Genomic DNA, 14,876 nt, shown 5'->3' on the forward strand with positions numbered 1-14,876 from the left:
GTGGAAATTAATGCGTATTAGTGTGTAAAATGGCAAAAGAAGAAAAGATTTTGAGGTTTAAAATTTTTAAAGCTCCAGGAGAGGCTTTAAGTTGTCAAAAAATGCTGCAGCTCAAAACTGGCTTTGAGTTCCCAGTGGCTGACTCACCCCCCTCCCTCCACCAAATCTACATTCCTTGCAGAATGTAGATTTCTTAACAAAATAAACCTGGCATTGGTTTGTTATGCTGAGGTGGCAGGGTTACTATTATGTCCTTTTGAATAGAGCTGGGATTTTAATACAGTGTTTGAGAAATGCTGCTTTGTGTTTGGGGAGCTTGTGTAGCTCATGTGTGGGAGGCTTCACACATAAGCTCCTTCCCCAAAAAAAGGGAAAAAAACAAAATTGAGGAGCACTGAAAATGTGAATGTCCTGTCCAGGGAATGAGGGAGGAGAGCTGCTAGAGAAGAGATAACGGCAAAAAAAAAAAAAGGAAAAAAGCCTAAATACAGACAGGTTTACTTCCACCTCTGACAGGAAATCAGAAATCATCACTGTGTGCAGCTCCATGGCCCTCTCCAGAGTGAGGATGAAGGTAGGCTTGGAATGGGGTCTCTCATTTTCCAGTTTCAGTGCAGTTTTCTCTACTCCCTATGGAACCCAAACCGCCCTGATCCCACAGAGCCTTCCTGTGAGCTTGTACAGCTTCTCGCTTTATTGATGAGATTGTGTTTGCTCCGAGAAAATTCTGTCACACCAAGTAGTTGGTGGGGGGCAATATAAATGGATGAACCTTAAAGAATTCAAAATGCAGGAAAGCACTGCTGAAGATAGGCTAAATTCATGGATCCACGGAATGGATTGGGAAAAGACCTTAAAGCCCATCCAGTTCCACCCCCTGCCATGGGCAGGGACACCTTCCACTAGCCCATCTTGGTCCAAGCCCCATCCAGCCTGGCCTTGGGCACTGCCAGGGATCCAGGGGCAGCCACAGCAAATCTGGGCACCCTGTGCCAGGGCCTGCCCACCACCCTCACAGGGAACAATTCCTTCCCCATATCCCATCTAACCCTGCCCTCCTTCAGCTTAAAGCCATTGCCCTTGTCCTGTGTGGTGGCAGAGGCTGTTCCATTAACCTTGTCTTTAGACCAGGTGCTGGAACACCTCTACCAGCCCCCAGTGCCCGTTTTCCACCTCATCTTGGGATGCTGGTAACCTCCAGAGCACGCCCAGGCTGGCTCAGGTAAGTTATGTCAGCACTGACCTATCCATCTTCCATGCTCCAATTCTGTCCTTTATTAAAGGAGAGTTCTGCTTGGCTATCCCTCACTCTACAGACACACAGGCTGAGGGGAAAAAGCAGTGGGAAAAGTGCCAAAATATCCTGGAGCTGTCCAGAGCAAAATTACAAAATGAATCTATGGTGCCAGGGATATCCTCGGTCTGAAACAAAACGGTTGGTGAAAAACAGCATGTTTTATTCATAGTGCTGTATTTCAAAGTATATTTTAAAATATCTTCTTAATATTCCTCCAGAAGCCTAACACAGCACTTGAGCATTCTGCATATCCCATTGCTCAGTCAGGAGTTATGAACCACACCCTGACTCAGCAGGAGCAGCAGGAATCCAATCCCATGGAGTGAACAGGCACTGACTGCTCAGCTTGGCAGATCCTGGGGCATCAAAGGGAGCTGCTCTTGTCCACTCTTTGCTTTTGCTTTCCAGCAAAAAGTGCTGGTGTGATGTATGCCAGCCTGAAGGGGACCCTGGGCTGAAGAAGAATTAAGAGTTTATATCCAAAGGTGAATATTGTTACTAAAATTAATCATTTCCCCTGTGCTGGGCACTTCTGAGGCCACACTTGGGATCTTTGGGGCAGCTCTGGATCCCTCATGACAAGAAGGACATGAAGGGGCTGGAGAGTGTCCAGGGAAGGGAATGGAGCTGGGGAAGGGGCTGGAGCAAAAGGAGAGGCTGAGGGAACTGGGAAAGGGGCTCAGCCTGGAGAAAAGGAGGCTCGGGGGGGACCTTCTGGCTCTGCACAACTCCCTGACAGGAGGGGACAGCCAGGAGGTTTGGGCTCTGCTCCCAGGGAACAGGGACAGGAGGAGAGGGAATGGCCTCAGGCTGTGCCAGGAGAGGTGCAGGCTGAGTATCTGAAAAATTTCCTCACAGAAAGGTCTGTCAGGCATTGGAATGAGCTGCCCAAGGCAACAGCACCATTCCCAGTGCTTCAAAAACCCTGTGGTTCTGGTGCTAAGCAATGTGGTTTAGGGGTGGACTTGGCAGTGCTGGTTAATGTTGGACTCCATAACCTTGCATAATCCTGCCTTTCCAATCTAAACAATTCCATGTTTCTGTGTCAAATAGCACCTATTTCATGCAGTTTCGTAAACTCCTCCAGTTAAGTTTTAAGATAACCGTAAATACCTGTTTATTCCTAGTCACTCTTTTGGTTTTGCAGCATTAGCATCAGCATTTGTAAGCGCCACCTCAGAGGGTTCCTGGTGCCTGTTTCACTCCTTTGTATGGAATTATTCTTGCATGGCATTTGTAATTGTTCCTGTCAGGAACATGGAAACCTTGCACATATTCAGCAATGTGCCTTGGAGAGCAGGTAACCTTGGAGATCCATGGGATGTGCCCCTGGATAATGGAAATTCTGCAGATAGTTCCTGAAACGCTACTTTCCCCCTCACATGAAAGCTGAATTCTTTCCAGAGGTAATGTTTGCCCTTGGCAAAACAAATTTTGATACAACAATGTTTATAAACAGCACAGGGCACCTGAAATCCTTCACATCTGTCAGATGTCCCAGTACAAATCTTCCTGCTTTTCAAGCATGCACAGAGAGAAACGAAGGAAAAACCTCTGAGTGATGAGGATCCAAGGAAATGAAGCAAAATGGCTTCTTTTATTGTTTATATTTGCATATGAAAATTGATTTCTTTTTCTGGAATTGCAGTTTCCAATCTCATTGTGCCCCTTTCACATTGGCCATGAAACAAAATGTGCTTTTCAGAACAAAATGAAGAAGGGTTTTCCTCCACAGACCCTTTTCAAAGGTTCTGCCAGTTTTAGGCTGACTCATCAACCTTTTTTTTTAGCTCATAAAGCAGATTCTTTTTCACCTCCAGTATCTTCATGAAAGTGTTTTCATGGAGAACCAATACAGAAACAATGTCTGTTCTTTTCAGTTCCAAATTCCAAAGAGCAACCTGCCTAGATACTACTACTAATGATGATTATAGTACTATTACTACTGCTATTAGTGATGCTGAATTCTATCTTTCTTTTATAATACTAAAAGAGGACTGTATTGTATTCCTGTCTTTTCCTTATAAACAAACACCATTAGAATAGAAACCATTTCCAGTAGTCATGAAATTTAGTGAAGCCTTTACCCTACAAAGCAGTGCCTAGCACAGTAGTGTAAAATAGAATTAATTAACAAAATTAAGCCCTTCTTGCACTCAACATTATGTTGCCAGCCTTGGCTATAGTGCTTAAAAAATTCATTATTTGTTTTTCTCTTTGACAGTGTGAAATATTGGCCAGAAGGGTATTTCCAGGCTTTGCCAGGAGCTGCACCCCAGGACAAGCTGCACTCCTAAATTCCACAGCAGGGCAGTCCTTTGGCAGCACTCCCTTCATGACTCACAGTGCTGAGTGTGAAAACATGTCTTTATTTTATGAAATGCAGTATTTTATGCAATTTAATTCATGTGTTTTTACCTATTGTACATATTTTAATTCATGTAATTTTAACGTATTTCAGCTAACAAGACTTTCACCAAACAAGTTCACTTTGTGTCTCGAGAGCTGTCAGTGAGTGAATGAAGGGGAATTATGCTTATAAAAAAGAGATGTTTTATGAACCTGTTTTAAATGTTTGTGAATTACAGAATCCCAGAATGGTTTAGGTGGAAGGGACCTTAAAGCCCACCCAGTGGCACCCCCTGCCATGGGCAGGGACACCTCCCACTAACCCAGGATACTCCAAGCCCCTCCAGCCTGGTCTTGAATATGTAATAAATCTCCACAGATACAGCAAACTCAGTGATTTGCTTGACCCCCAAATAAATATTAATAAATTGAGACAAAGAACGACATTCAGTGCAGCATTATTAGAACATTTAATCAGAATTAATTTCATACAGAAGTTTACAAACCACGAAATGAGAGGATTTTTAATAAAACTGCACAGTGTTAGTTTCTACTCATGCACACTGAGATTCTCTTCAAAATTCTTCTAAGTCCCAAAATGAGTTATCTGAAAACTACAAATATTATACAAATATTATATCCCTTCAGGCTAAAGAAAATATTCAAGATAAAAACGGATGTGAGGTATCTTTATCCTCTTAGTCTCAGTTACTATAATGGAATTCAACTATTTTCTTGTGCATGATTTGTCTCCACAAAAAGAAATAACAAAATATCAAAAACTGGGGAAAAGACAGAGTTTCTTCTTACAGAAATTTTTGTTTGAGGGGTCTGATTTATGCCAAGGAAAAATATGTCTCTGTCCTCAAGCTCTTTACTCAAAGAAAACCGAGTAACTCCCAGTGGCTGTGGTGCTTCTGTAACAGGATTTTGTGCTTTCTCAAGCCTCTCTTCCTTCCAGGATTTTTGAACAGAGTTTTGGGGTTTTTTTGTAGGAAAAAAAGAACACCTTTTTCAATTATTGAGCAAAAGTAGATACAGACAAGGGAAGATGGCAGAATTTTTACATCTTAATGCAACTTAGTCATGCCAACAGGGAGGCGGTGGAGTCTCCCTCCGTGAAAGTGGATGAGATTCAAAAAATGAGCCCAGGGATATCCAGTCAAAGGCTGGATTTGATGACCTCAATGATTTTGAAAGGAAACAAGTGGGAAAGCTCAGTGTGAGGGGACACACCAGGTCAAGCCATCACTGCACACCCAGGGAGTTAAAGCATTTGGGTAAATTAAGAGCAAATAGCACAGTGAAATCAGACTCCTAGGGGAACAATCTCAATTAATTTTGTTACAGATCCCTTGATGGTATTAGGTTCATCTCTGCCACCCTTGGACCAGGTTTGAGGTTGAAAGGGGATTTTCAAGCCACCCAAGTTAGTTTTCCTCAGGAAGGCAAGGTGGTGGATGGCAGCATGCTTGGGGACTGAGCAGCACTTTTCAGCTATTACAGACTAACAGCATGTTTACTCAGCAGGCTCTTTCTGGATGAGTTCCAAAGCTACCAGAAATGGACTTTTGTAATAATTTTCTTAAACATATTTAATTAAGGAAATAGCAGATGTTTAAAACTGAAGCTGCCACAACCCCCGAACTCCTTGCTTTGGCTAAAACCATTCAAGCCACTCTCAACAAACATCTCATCAGTCTTAAAAACCCTACGTGCAATTCTGCTGGCTGCATGCATTTTATCCTGTGTTCTCCTGGCTTTTAGCAGATTTAATTAGCCTGGTTATTTTTTGCTGGTTCTCTAATCCTTATTTTTCAAGCAATGACTGTTCAGTTGTGTGAGCAGCTCCTTGCCCATGCTCTAAATCCCTGTTTATGAAATATCTGGGTTTAATGTCTTCCTAAAAGGCACTTAAATAATTGCCTTTAATTTTACAAAGAAAAATTAGTGGGAAATAAATCTTGTGATGTTTTTGATAACTGTAGGCAACCATGTATTGTAAATGTGTCTGACCTAAGTGAAAGGTCTCCAAAAGTGAAATTTGTGTTATACCATGTCATTAAATTCTGCCAAATTTATCTGGGCTTTTCAGGGTAACCCCAAGATCTGAAAACGGTCCTGAACCTTCAGCTTTAGCTCAGTAGATTGTAAATATGTCATTTACAGCATGATTATTACAAAAACTCTTCTGAATGACCGGGGAAAGAGGAATGTGGTTGTTACTGTTGGAATCTGATTTTGGTTTGTAAGGCTGGAGGAATCTCTCTCTGAAATGGGGATGTTTTTCAACATTTCAGTTTTCTGCTGAAGGAAAACAAGTAAAAGAACCATTTTAAGCCCAAACTACTTAGTCACAGCAGACCCTTAAAAAGACCAAGTTCTAAAACTCCTGTAGTTTGAAATTGTTCTACTTTACTCAGAGGAACTGTATCAACTGATACCAACAGTGTTACTGCACCACTCTATTACAGCAGGTACGACCATCCAAGGAATTTTTTTACCTGATTACTTTTTTCTCATCTAAAAACAACTTCTGAGTTCTGGCTAAACTTTATATGTTGTATTTTCTACTTTAAAAAAACCCTCAAAAAACAACAAAACAAAACATAGACAATAGAACATTTTTTAAAAATCCATTTTTATCATACTATAATTCAGGTATAGCACAAGAGTGACAGGACAAGGGGGAATGGCATCAAGCTGAAGGAGGGCAGGGTTAGATGGGATATTGGAAGGAATTCCTCCCTGTGAGGGTGATGAGGCCCTGGAATAGAATTCCCAGAGAAGCTGTGGCTGCCCCTGGATCCCTGGCAGTGTCCAAGGCCAGGCTGGATGGGGCTGGGAGCAACCTGGGACAGTGGAAGGTGTCCCTGTCCATGGCAGGGGTGGAATGGGATGGGCTTTAAGATCCCTTCCAACCCAAACCACTCTGGGATTCCATGATTCTGTGTTGCTAAAATAGTTGCTGATCAGGTAAAAGATTCCCAAAATGAAGGAATTAATTTTTAAGTGGGAGATATTTTGGTGTTTCAGCTGGACTCAGTGCAGAGTGAGAGGTAAAATGCCTCACCAAGCTCCCTGTCACTTAAAGCCGAATAATGCAGAGATTTCCACCCCTGTGCAAAGGTGTTGTGGTCAAGCTCTTTGCCCTTAGTGCCAGGAATGTCTCTGTTTTCTGTGTGCTGGTTTTGAGGGGTTGTGCAGACTCGGAGAACACGCTGCCAGAAAATCAACACACAGAGTGAGGCTCAATTTATAAACCAGAAACTTAATGCAGCAGCAAGGAAAGCAAGATTAGCACAAGCCCTGCTTGGAACCATCTGGCTGAAATCAGCTTCTCCTCAGGTGTGGTGTCCTGCAGCTGCTGCCAGGGCAGGCACCAGCACTGCTCATGTGCCCTGACAGGCTCTCCCCGTTCCCAGAGGTGGGGGATCTTCCTGGATTTGCATTTCTTCCTCCTCTAAAAATGGGGAAAGCCCCACCAGCTCCAAGCTGTGCTTGATTGTGAGTGTGTGCAATAGTTCAGGGCTGAGTGGTGTTTGATAATTAACTGGATGAGCAATGCTCTGGTCACCTCTGAGGTGAATTGTGAAACCAGGAGTGCTCCCCTCACTGCCACTTGTCATTCTACCAAGATGAAGCAGGTCCTAAACCTCACATGCAGCGAGGCCCAAATGTCCTCCTTTCTGCATGTTCCCAAGCTTTAATGAATTTCATTATTCTTTTTTTAATTTCCATGCTCTTGCAGAATAAAGGTCCCCAAATCATTAACTAATTTGATATGTCTTGAGTACCAATTCAATTCCTGGGTCCCTTGAGAGCCTGAGCCATCTTGTTCAAACACCTCCTAACTTAGTTTCATAATTAGATACACCTTGATTGATGGGGTTTTGTATAGCACTTGCAGAGGAAGGAAATAAACCTAATTGTTATCACAGTTTAACAGGTTTTAAGATTAAAAGTCTTAACCAAATCAGTGATTTCCAAGAGGAAACAAAGCCCTGCTCTGTTGTAGCACAAGGTATGGAAGGTCTTTCAATGGTGAATTATTCGGGGGGGAAGAAATTGATATGGCAATTATTAAGAAAGTTATTTCCATGTTACCTGCACTTTGGGTGTGTATTTATATGAAAAGAGAGACATGTAATTTTACCTGTTAATAGCTAAGTCATTCCAAACAGGAAGTTCATGGTGAAGTAAGTGCTGGAAATAAATTGTTAGGAAGAGCTGAAGCAAAAAGAATAAAGTGTTGTTTGGTTTTTCTTTTTAATTAAACCCTTTCCTTTTAGAAGACCTTACAGAAAAGCCCTTTTTAATTAAAAAGGAAGTAATTTGAAAGCCATGTTGAATCCCAGACATTTCTGCCTTTTCCTGTGCCTGAAGAATCCTAACATAGCCAGGCATTGTGGCAGGAGTGACTTCAGGTAACTTCAGAGATTGGACTTGATGATCCTGGAGGCCTTTTCCAACCTTTTAGTATTTTATTATTATTATTTCCAATATTTTATTACAGCTGAGGTGTGAGTGACAATGTGCTAAATATTATGGGGTAATGCCTGAGCCAACACAGGCAGGAGTTTATCTCACTGATATAATTAAACCTGTCTCAGAATCTCCCTTCTTACTGAAAAAACTCATCTTGCAGAGATAGAAATGAGAAATTGGTGGTCACTGTAGAACACAAGATGCTTTAGGACAGAAACAAAGACATGAAAATCTTGTTCTGGGGGCAGAATCAGTGCTCTGGAGTGGATAAAGTTATGCAACTGAGTAAGATCTTCAGAGGAAGGCATTGGGATACGTTTAAAAAAACTGGAGCAGGTTTTCTGTTTCTGATATTGTTTATCCATTAGTCCAGTGTGCAGCAGTGAGCAAAGAGCCAGAGTTATGGCTATGGATGGGCAGGGGTATTCAAATTCCCAAGCATTTGAAATGGGTAGGATCAAATAATAACTTTCTCAAAGTTCTGAGTGTTTTGGAAATGAATCAGGTGTTAAATCAGCTAGGAAAAAAAAATCACAAACCTTATATTTCTTTATATTATCGTCTGTAAGAGAGGCTTAATGTCTGGGAATTATCCAGGGCACTCTTAATGTCTGGGAATTATCCAGGGCACTAAAAGTATCAGTGAGGTTACAGATTTACACTTGGTGGGCACTACTGAGGAAAGTTAATTACAGGGCCTGGGGAGTTATCAAAAGGATAACTTTCTTCTATCACTTTGGAAAGTTTGGGATACTGTGAGGAGCCAGTTTAGCTTTGCTTTGTCTCAAGGCTGATTGTCAGAGGCATGTGGAGGAGGGGTTGCACATGTGCCACTCGCAGGAGTCAGCTGGGAGAAGGTGGCAGAAAGCCTTGTCTCTGAGGAGGCTTTGTCAGCAACCTTTTCACACCTGGCATGGGACAGGCAGTGAGCACAGACCACCAGGGACTGCACCCTCCAGGAGGTTTCTGCAATGTCTTAGGCTGCAATACAGGATGTGCCCAGCAGTTTGTATTCCATCACCAGCTGTTAAAACCAGGTGGGGCAGTGCTCTTTATCTTTTCCACACCCCATCCTCCCTCCAGGAGATCTCTCCTGTTAATGGCCATTGAGTCCCACTGCAGGACTGATAAAATTCCATCATCCATTGGGAGATGCTCCAGCCAGGGGGAGGAGCCAAGCATTTCCTACCTAGATAAAAACTGAGATTTGGAACATCAGACCAGCCTTTTCCCACTGGATTCCAGAGGAAAACCAGACCCTTCCACATCATCACTGGACCTTTGGAGGAAAACTGCACCTTGTACAGGAGCACTGCTCCAACTGAACCACATCTGTCACTGCAGGAGGATGCAGCCACCATTTAATGGGACTGCTGCCAACACCCTGACTGACTGACGGGGTGTCAGGGTGCATTCTGACTCTGTCAGTGTGTTGGGTTTGTTCTTTGTAACATTGTATTTCTATTTTAATTTTCCTAGTAAAGAACTGTTATTCCTAGTTCCCATATCTTTGCCTGAGAGCTCCTTAATTTCAAAATTATAATAATTTGAAGGTTTACATTCTCCATTTCAAATCATTAAGACATCCAATCAGATGGTGAAAGTTCTCCACCAATGGACCAGTGGAGGGCTGGGCTGGGCCAGTGGTCTCCTGTCAGCAGGTGGACTTTGGGAGGAGACAGGGACATAAAAGTGGCTGTATCAGAAGCTCTGGGGGCTTGGTGACTGAGGATTTTTAGTGTCTTGTCTTTTTGAGTAACAGGCTTTTTGAGTCTTGTGTTTTTGCTTTGGCTCCAGCCTGCTGAGGTCTCCTTGCCCTCACCCTGGCCTGGTTTTGCCATTTTTGTCCTGCTCCAGTTTGCCTTTTGGCTCTTCTGCCCTTGCTGGCTCTTTCTTGATCTTGTGTCTGTCCTGCCTCTGTGTCCTTGACCAACACCCTGCCTTCTTTGTCCCTGCATTCCTACTGGAGCCTGCCTGCATCCTTTTCCATTTTCCTTCCTCCTTTTCTGTCTTTTCTAGTGCTCTTTCTAGAGCAACTGCTTTTTTAGATTATTTTTTCATTACCAATAAATGGATCTCACATACAAGGTTGTCTCAGGTGATTCAATTTCATCCTACACCTTCTACTTTTGAAAGAATTTCTCTCAGTTCCCCCAGTGGAAGACAGATACTGAAGTTTGAGATTAGCAGTGATTAACTGCTGCCTATGTGTTTGGATGGAGTTGTGGCTATGATGCACTTCCTACATCATAGCCACACTGGAGTAGGAATCTTTGGGAATGCCAGCTTTCACTCAATGGTTATGTGGTGGCAACCTTGGAGGAATCTGATTTTACTTAATTTTGGGCACTTTTAGTAGCCCTGTTAGTTCAGTCATGTCTGGGTGATCTTTGGGTTTGCCTGGTTTATTTTTTGGGGTGTTTTAAGCTGATTTTATTAAAATGTGTAAGAAGCCAGTTTAAGTTTGGAGGAAGTTTAGAACAAGAGTCAGTGTGCGGTTTTTACAGACAAAATCTGTGGCCAGCACATTGTGTGCTCTGGGATTCTGCACTGATGGTGGGGAGAAGGATGAGAAATGGGGAGAATTTTGATATTTTGGATGAAAACAGGCCTCGGTTCTGTAACCTCCAGTTTAATGAATGGGCATTTCCAGGCAGGCTCTTACCAGGAGAAATTAAGCAGGTTGTTTACATGCAAACTCCTGTCTGCTTTGGTGAGTAACTCTTGTCTCAGATGGATGCTCATAATCTACTGATTGACAAAGGTAATAAATCTGGTAAGTGTTGTCATTAGCTGAGAGAGGAAGGAGAAGGAAATCTGGATGGGAAATTTCTAAACTAAAGCAGAGGAACTTTTGTCAAGGCATTAATTTGCTTATTAATTGGCACAGAATGCACATTGCTGAGGAGAAAAAGCTGGCAGAAAAAGGAGCAGGGACACTGAAATAGAAGCTCCAAACTGTAAAACTGTGCAACCAAAGGGACCATTATGATGCTATGTCAAAGAATGCTGAATGATGTTCATCTTTCACACCATAGTTGTCATAAACTCATTAATTTTGACGCATGAGGGAGAGCCTGTATAAAAATCCTGTTGTGGCACAGCAAATAAAACAATACAAATTAAACAAATAAAACTTCTACTGTGTGTCCCAAATTCATGAACCTGGTTTGTCTTTGTTTGCCTCTTGACCTACATATTTAATTTTTCTCTCAGAGCAATGCTCACGTGAGTCCTTTCATTTGTCACAGCCTTACACACACATATTTTAGTTAAGGGTTAGGAATGCCACAGAGAGCCAGTTGTATCCGATTCCTATCAAATGCAGCTCCAGCCTGGAAAAAATTAATTCCTAATAATAAAATTCAGCCAGTTTTTATTAATGAGGTCTATTGAGGGAGGAGGTCCAAGCCATTGGACTGTGACTCAAATAATTTCCTAGTTCCTTCTGTGACCTTGCTCGCTATCCGTGGCTGGAATTTTCTGAGACTCCAAAGATTTTGGAAGGACAGTAAAGCTGATTGACTGTTCTGGCTCATTGGCTAAAGTGAAAAATCATGCAATAATGAGGTGAGAATTGTTGGTAAAACAGAAAAAAAAAAAAAAACCAACAAGCTGGAGAAGAAATAGAGTTGGCTCAACAATTGAGTTTTGCTCTTAAAGTTTCTTTCTGGCTTTATGCCTTTTTATTGTATCTGGGAAATAGCTGAAACAAATATTTGACTTGTATAAAAATATTAACAAGAATGCTTTCATTACTCATGCTTCCTAGAACAAGCAATTTGACTTGAATAATCTAATTAACTATAACTTCAAATCTGACTGCTTCCTGAAGTACTGTTTTTTAATGAAAATCATAGTTTTAGTGCCATGCTTTTGTACAGAGTATTTCATTACACTTTTCATTATGTCAAATTGGTAAGTTTTTAGAGACAGTGACTATGCCAGTATGAAAACCTCCAGCATTTCCACAACAAGTGCTGTATTTCCTGAGCCTTCAAGACTTTTTGGTAATAAAAATAAATGTATGGAGCTATTTTGACTTATGCTCACCCTAAACTTAGGTGACAGTGTAAGGAGATGACAGGGAAGGGATTGACTGCTGGATAAACCTGTAGCCATAGGAAGAAAAATGCTGAAAGAAAATAACTATTTCCATGATCTCACAGGAAGACATTGGGAAATAAGACATTGGAATACTTAGTTTCTTATTGTGAAGGAACAGCTGGACAAGAAAGACTTATCCTGATGTTCTAAGGTCTTTATCTGGTGTAAAACTTCCTCTGCTGTCAATCAGCCCTGAACTGGTGAGAAAGTTGGACAGGATGATCACTGCTGGTTCCTTCCAACTGAATGATTCTCTTCTATTTTTCCATATTCTCTATAAATTTTACATAAATATGTTTCTATTTTGACCAAAACACAGAGATATGATGGGAAGAGTGAGGGATGTTCTGTTGAGATGCAGCTGGAAGGTGTTAAATTTTGTGTCAGCTCCACAAAGATGAAGATCCACTGCATGCTGTGATCTGCAAAGGCATGGTCAAGGTGTGTAGGATCAGTTCAGCCATGATTACTCCTGATTTATCATTTTCTGGGCCTACAAAAATTAACCAGAACCTGATTGTCTTCTCCTTTTTGTGTAAAGACTCTGGGAGAAATATGGAAAGAACCTCTGAAGAACACAGAGCTGATTGAAGAACATACAAGCTTTTTTAAGCAGACTCCCTGTTGGGAAAAATTATTACTCATTAGATGTTTTTATTGAGACAGAGAGAAGCTCTTTCAGATGCCTGTTTTTCAGCTTTTAACTGGTTTCAGGCACTGTTAATTAATAAATATTAGTCAATGTGAGGCTGTTTTATTAGTCTTGTGTGCATACACTTAGGAAAAAAAATATACTGATATAAAGCCAAAATCCAGACTAAGCCCTTCTGTTATTGAATAGTTTTCTCAGCATTTTTAAATATTCAGCATTTTTCTGTCAAATGAATTTATGGGAAACAATGACATCAGTCACTTTGGGCCATAAAAACCAGCCCCACTTTTTAACAGGAGGGTGTAACACTTCCCTTCTGGGAGTGTGTGGAGATTCCTCCTCAGGGTCACTCCTTGAGGCTGAGGAAAGAGATTTGGTCATTGGGATGGGTGGGTGACATCAATCCCCACCAGTTTTCATGTAATTGCTTCAATAAATAGTGCACTATGCTCATAGTTAGAGCTGTCTTGTTATCTACTACGCTTTGTCATAAATAATTCTGATTAGGATATTTATTATCACCATCAATTTAAATAAATAACTTTATTATTCATATAATAAACCCGTGTTTGGGTTTCCATCCCATACAAAGGCTCAATGACACCTATACAATCCTTGAGGCAAACCAAGCCTGGGACTGGGATTGGATCCAGCCACATCCAGAGTAGGACTGAGGAGGACTTAGGAAAGCCAAAGCTTATCCAAAGCTTCCATTTTGCCCAATACTCCTAAATTAAGTTGGAAGCACCCTCAGTGCACAGGACTGAAGAGCCAGTGTGCAAGCAATAAGGAAACACTTCCCACCACGGCCACTGCAATGATTTTGTGCTGATTTCCTAAGGACAGTGTCTCAGGATTTGCCAGTGGAAAAGCAACAGGCACATGTGAAACAGCTGGAAAGAAATAGTTAAGCAGCACGTATAGCAAATAAATCAGCTGGTGTTTGAAGCAAGGGTGAAATATGGGACAAGTCTGTGGTTTGGAAAGTACCATAAAATTCCCTAGGGAAAATGCAGATTGGACTTGGCTTTAACCTCTCCTCAAATACAGATACAGTTCGCTGATAGGTCACATCAAAGGTCCCCTCTAACACCCCAACACGTCTGGCTGTTGTCAGACAGACTGTAAATTGGATTGCTCCAATTATGTGGGCTCCAGGAAGAAGAGCAGTGCAGTAAATAAAGGTCTCTGGGGGTTTGTCACAGGCTTGTATCAGCCTAGTGAGTGCCAGTGTCATCCCTAGAGATCAGCCTGGATTGGAACACTATAACATCTATGGACATTTAACTGCTGCTCTCCCAGGAGAGGCTGTTGTTGCAGATCCTACCCTGCCTGTGTCTCCCAGGAATTTAGGGAAGTGGTGATGTGAATTGGCTGAGGATGTAATTTTCCCCTCTTTTTCCCATCACACATAAAACACACGGCAATGCCTGGCCCAGGCAGTGTGAAGAATTAACAAAGGCACTGCAAAGAACATCTGCAACAACTTGGAGCCACTTGGGAGCACAGTGCAGACATTCTAAAGGAGAAATTTTCACAGCTTTCTTCTCAGATTATTGTATCTGACAACTGCCAGGCTTTGTTTGGGGTTTGCAGTTGGTGTGTGTCAACATTTCCTGTGCAGGGATTCTTGAAAAACAAACAAAAACCCAAATAACCTTTGGACCTGCTGAACACTCAAGTGGAAGTTACTTGGGAGACTATTTGTTTTCTAGCTCTCTAGCACTGAAAAATCATAGAATCACAGAATATCCTGAATTGGAAGAGACCCACCAGGATCACAGAGTCCAGCTCCTGTTCCTACCCCAGCAATCCCACCCTGTGCATCCCTGGGTGCGTTGTCAAACACTCCTGGAGCTCTGGCAGCCTTGGGGCTGTGCCCATTCCCTGGGGAGCCTGTTCAGTTCCAAACACCCTCTGGGGAAGAACCTTTCCCTGATATCCAGCCTCCCTGGCACAGCTCCAGCTATTCCTTTGTGTCCT

The 14,876-nt window shown here is 42.0% G+C and overlaps 1 long non-coding RNA gene across 1 annotated transcript; it reads left to right on the top strand.

The window, feature by feature from the left end:
* The first annotated feature begins 416 nt into the window (after window positions 1–416).
* On the top strand, window positions 417–6,375 carry LOC117000472. The gene is made up of 3 exons (XR_004418785.1): window positions 417–574; window positions 1,127–1,782; window positions 2,445–6,375. It is a non-coding gene; the product is annotated as an uncharacterized LOC117000472 (long non-coding RNA).
* The last annotated feature ends 8,501 nt before the right edge of the window (window positions 6,376–14,876 follow it).

The sequence above is a fragment of the Catharus ustulatus genome, chromosome 9 (assembly GCF_009819885.2).
Source record: "Catharus ustulatus isolate bCatUst1 chromosome 9, bCatUst1.pri.v2, whole genome shotgun sequence".
NCBI classification, from domain to species: Eukaryota; Metazoa; Chordata; class Aves; order Passeriformes; family Turdidae; genus Catharus; species Catharus ustulatus.